Source organism: Cryptomeria japonica, chromosome 11 (genome assembly GCF_030272615.1).
Source record: "Cryptomeria japonica chromosome 11, Sugi_1.0, whole genome shotgun sequence".
In the NCBI taxonomy this organism is placed as follows: domain Eukaryota; kingdom Viridiplantae; phylum Streptophyta; class Pinopsida; order Cupressales; family Cupressaceae; genus Cryptomeria; species Cryptomeria japonica.
Window position 1 is genome coordinate 168,750,931 of NC_081415.1, and position 5,929 is coordinate 168,756,859.

Genomic DNA, 5,929 nt, shown 5'->3' on the forward strand with positions numbered 1-5,929 from the left:
AAATGAATTTAAAGTTTTTTAGAAATTCCTTCATGTTTGTAGACCATGTATCTAGGAGTGAGGCAACAATTTCAGTCTAAGTCTTCATCTAGAATGCTAACTCCTCCATGGCATCAATAGTTCTCAATTCTTGAGTGACAATAATGGCGTCCATGTTCGAAAAGCACTTCTGAAGAATCTGCAACTTAGGTAATGAAAGCAACTGAAGTTTTTGCAATTCTTGAGACTGCTTGCATATCTCTCAATCAATCATGTCAATATGTTGCCAGTGAGTTTGTACAGTCTGCCCATACACTATGAAGGAATCATATGGCACTTTGAAGTTTTCTATATACTACTTTAACTCTCATTGGAGTTGACCCTTCTTCTTCAGAGCATCATCACATAATAGATCAGGCTGGCAGATTTTGCTCAAAAGTTTTTGTCCTTCAGCCATTGCCAAATTGATATCATGTCTCTGATGGATCAACATGGCTCTATCTTTATTAAATTTCTTCACCAATGCAACTTTTAGTTCCTTTGCATGCTTTTTCTTTGTAGTAGCCTGGGCAACATCTTCCAATGATTGTACTTGATCACCCACTATTGTGCATAGAAATTTCAACTGGGCCAGTGAGGAATCGGTACTGGAAAGATTAGTATCGGGGACTAAGGTTGAAAGAGTGTCAACAAAAAGTTGAATAACATATTTTTATTTCTTCCTTTTTAGTTCCTCCATTATTTCTTGAGCAAGTTGAATACTTCTCAGGAGCTCATTTTCATCTACCGATTTAGTGAGACACGCAAGAGTCAATTCACTATGACCGGTGGGATCAACCTGTTTGGCTTGAGCTTGATCTCTGGTTGCCTTGGGAGTCTGTCCACCTTCCTTTTCTTTGATATCCTCTTGTCTCTTCTTTTCCTACTCTTCTTTCTCCTTAGCCTCCTTGTTGGCCTTCTCTTTTTCCTCTTTCTCCTTCTCTAGTTTCTCCTTCTCTACCTTCTCCTTCTCCACATTCTCCTTCTCTACTTTCTCTTTCTCTACTTTTTCCTTCTCCACTTTCTCCTTCTCTGCTTTCTCCTTCTCCTCTTTTTCCTTCTCCATTTTCTCCTTCTCCACTCTCTTTTTCCACTTTCTCCTTCTCCATTTTCTCCTTCTCTGCTTTCTCTTTTTTCGCTTTCTCTTTTTCCACTTTCACCTTCTCCACTTTCTCCTTATTGAATTTCTCCTTCTCAGCTACCTCCAATTTAGTACCTATAGCATCTAATGCATCCACATTAATAGGATCATTTTGATCAGTTATTCTTTCTCCCTTATCATTGAAGGTTTCATCTAGTTTAGATTTTGATAGGTCAAGCTCTTGCTAGGCCTGACAATTTTCTTCAGATACCTTCTGCATCTTGATAGCAGCTTTGGCCTATAGATGAGTGTCTTTTTCTACTTTAGATATTTTACCTCCAAGTAACTAAATTCTTCTCTTTCTAATGAAAAACATGCCTTTGTACCAATCAAGAAGCTCATATAATTCAAAATTGGAAGCATCTAGGAAATATTGAGCAAACATTTGCTCCCTAATTGTTTGCTCTTTTTCAATGACAATGCACCATTTATTATCCAAAGAATTATACAAAGAATTAGAAATAATAGGTTTGATATCAATCAGAGACCAATCATTATCACATAAATACTTGATGATTTCTCGCTCTACCTCCTTCTTTTTAGTATCATTAAGATCATCAAAATAATATTTAAATCATCAAGAATCTTCCTTCTAATATTCTTCACAATCCTTTGAAAATGTGTCATAGGTTTGTAAGAAGGAACACGTATATTTACTAGTGCAAAGGTTGCAAGAACATTACCGGTTGGCTTGATCTTCTTACTCGATTGCCTCACCTTCTTTATTTCATCTTCCAATTTAGTGTCTACTGAATCCCGTGCTTCATTCTTGGTTTTCCTCTTCCTCTCAAATACCTTTGGCAGAATAGCCTCCAGTTTCTTCTTGGCGGGTGACCTCTTGGTCACTTTAGGACTGACAGCAGATGTAACTGACTTTCATCTTCTTCTTCTTCAGTACTCCTTGGTAGGATTAACCCTCTTAGAGTAGGTACCGGTCCTCTTCTTCTTTGGATCAAGCGGTGAAGCAAGTAGGGTAGAGGCATACCCAATGAGTATATCGTTCACCACTTCATAGCCCATAGGCTCAACTTCATCTTCTCTTGGCTCAATAGCTTCCATTATGAAATGATCCACTTTGATCGTGAAACATATATCATCTTCATACTTCCTAACTAGGTCACCTAATATCCTTGTTCTCTGGTTCATCTTCAATCTGAACTCATCAAAATATTTGTTCAGAATCTCTAGATAGGTAGATCCCAGTGCTTGCAAACTCTCCTTGATTTTTCTAGTAGCCAGTAGCTCACTTGACCATTGAACATCACCAACTCTCAGAAAATACCCTTGAAAGTATAAAAACAACCCGACAAGTAGTTGACTGAATTTGAACCTTAGTGTCTTGTCTTCTTTAATGGATTTCAAATTATCCATAAGTTTTTTTTGCATATAGGTACTTGAGTCATATCTTGCATTATCCTTGATCATCCGATAAGCAGCATTTACTGCAATGATAGGGACATAGTTCATTCTGCTAGTATATAATACTCTATACCTGATCACCATGCACACATACTTCACCAAGTCATCTCTTATGGTGTTGATAGTCATTTCCCTCTTGTCGCTCACAGAATCGGTGAGCTTTGTCACTTTGGCTTCTGTGATCTTACAAAGAACAAAGACTTCTCCAATATTGCAAAAATTGGTCATGACATGGATTGCCTTTGGTGTGATATCATGGGTTCTCTCAAGATACATCTTGTCACCATGAACCCTACTAAGAATAATTCTTATATGATCTTCTGTGAATTCCTCAAGAAAATATACTGCATTATGGAATTTCTTCTTCTCAATCATGTTGTACTCTAGTTTAATCTTCTTATCTTTTCCACAAAACAAACTCAACTAGGAATGAATCACTAAAGACCCTAGGTCTTCCAGTTTGCAATCAATGTAACTAGAAACATCCCCTTCGACAATGACTCTAGTGGGAATTTGAGATAGGGCATTTTATTTCACCTTCTTCCTAAGATATTTGGATGACTCCTTATGTGCAAAAGAACTAGAAGAGACTTTGGATGTAGAAGCCATGTCTAAATAATTTTGAATGATAAGAGTGATTCGACGAAAAATACATTTTTACTCCGAACTAGGGTTCGCCAATGTCGAGCACAACACACTTCTCCAAAAGATTTCTTTACCACTCTGACCTCTACTCTGGATAACTCAAAATGTTTGTTGGGTCTTGCACAAGATTTCTTTTTGGATTTCTTTGAATGCAAGATTGATCGCTTTTTTCTCTTCTCAAGTTAGAAAAATGCTTCTTCAAAAATAGGTAAGTAAAAATGACTACAAAAATAGCCTTTATACATGCTCCTACCTACCATAATAAATGCATCACCATTAGGAAACAAAACCTAATTTTACCTTTTATCACTTTATTTGTTCTGTCGGTCGACAGGTAACCAATACCGATAAAAGCACTTTACCAATATACTTTGGGGGTTCAAAACATTGTTACCGATATGTTCCCCCTTAAGATTTTCAAAGCTCAATTTTCTGATTCAGGGGTCTCCACACTGGGTGTGGAAACTAGTGCATCTTGTGGCTTCTCTTCATATTTATTTTTCCAAATTTTATCCATATCGGCCTTAAAGGTTTCTAAATCAACCTTTCCTTTACCTTCTGGGTCGACGAATTTGTCTTTTGATGGATTTTGTCTTAGTCTGCATGCTCTGGCAAGATGTCCTAGTTTATGACAATGATAGTGTACCATACCATGTGCTCTCCATCATCCGGTGTTCACCTTTCCATTCTTTCTCCTACATGTTGCAGCAGTGTGACCGCTACCATGATAGATCACATAGGTTGCTCTCCAACTATTTGTCACTCCATAACCATTTGACCTATGGTCATAGGTTCTGTACCAGTTTGGGCTCCTGTTCATAAGAGGTTCTTGGACAACTCCTTTTGATCTCGATGTATAGCCTCTGGAGTTGGTCATAACCGATCTGTAACCAAAGAATCAATGCCAAACTTGTTTCATGCATAACAATGACCATTAAATCTACCAGTTCTAGCCTTGTGGTCATACACATTGTTTTGCATCTAGGGGAAATTATTATAAGTCTTTCTCCTACATACATTAGCAGTATGTCTTTCCTTATGACAGTTAAAGCATACAGGTTTGAACTTTGTCTTACCTTTTCTTTTGCTTCTTTTCTTAGATACCAGTTGCTCTTTTGGTGCATCAATCTTGGTTCTAGAGGATTCACCTTCCTCACATGCACAGGCACCAAGTACAGTGGTATTCTTTGATGGCTTCATTGATTCCAGCTTTTGGTACAACTTTGTAGCACTCTGGTTGAACTTTGCAAGTATCTCCTTTGTCTCAGCAAGTTCTTTGGAAAGAGCTTCATTGGTCTTCATTAGGGTTTCATTCTAAGAAATGGCTGCATTGAGTTATGCTTGCATTTATTTTTTCTCTTCCTTACCCTCTTGCAGATAAGTAGTAATGGTACCAATTTCTTGTTTCAACTTAAAGATCCTGTGCTCCTTGTCCTTCACTATATCTTCAGCTTTTCTTCGGTTTTCTAGTTCCCAACTAATCCTAATGGTCAATCCTTCCAACTCCCTCCTTAGATTAGTTTTGGACTCATTCAATTTATCCACTTCTTCAACTAGGGAATCCATGTCTTCTTCATCAGAAGAGTGATGAATAATGATGAACAACAAATACCCCAGCCAATACTGAGAGGGGGGGTGAATTAGTACAGATAAAAACTCACTTAACAACTTGTCTAGCTAAAGCAAAACTGATTGATTATCACCATTACTGAACTTAACCATGGTGATACTAGTTAAACATAGTAAGACACCAAACACCATAAACTAATAGATCTGAATACTTCAAATATGATCAATTATGCAACATCAACTTCAGCCATAAACATATGCATATGGTATACAGAAAAATACCATAACCTGTTAACCTTGCATGCATAATTCTTCAACCAAATACTTCATAAACATCACATGAAAAATGCATAACACATAACACACAAATTTTTCATGTGGAAACCCAAATGGGAAAAACCACGATGGGGATGAATACCCACAAGCTTGTTTTTAACTCTTTTGACAGTCGCCCTATTAGGAGCCTAGTCCGATTAAAGACTTTACAATAAGGTTCTATTAGGAACCGATCCTGTTAGAGATCACTCGGTTAAGGGATGGCTATATACCTTGTTAAAGGTTGAAACCCTATAAAAGGTTACCTTGCTAGAGGATTTAAAGAACTCAATGATCTTGAGTTACTTGGCTACAGGTTTTACAATAAGCTTGTTAAAGCTACTTGGTAAATGGATTTTTGATCTGTTGAAATGATTAGAAGACAATAGGTAAAAACTCTGATATGATAACAACACTATATGCCAAGGCAGATCCTTTTCATATCCTCTACTCTGCAAACACACTCTGTAGTTTCCCTCTTACTGGTCTGGCAAGTATCAAGTATCTCTTCACTCAGATACATACACACACAAAATTTGCCAACAAATTTTTAATATAGACATCATCAAGCTTATAGGTAACAGATAGGTCGGTAGCATAAATCGTAAACCCTAAAATTCTTAGGTTCACAACACAGGTGGTCCAATCCAGACCGTCAAAACATATTGCATAGAGCATTACAATTTCAAATAGATCACAAGACAATTTTCATCATTCATTCATCACCACTCATAGGAATCAGTAACCCATCATGCTTTCTTCTTATGCCGCTAAGAAGAATGATCATTCTTGAGGTAGACTTCAAACGTGATCGATCTTCTT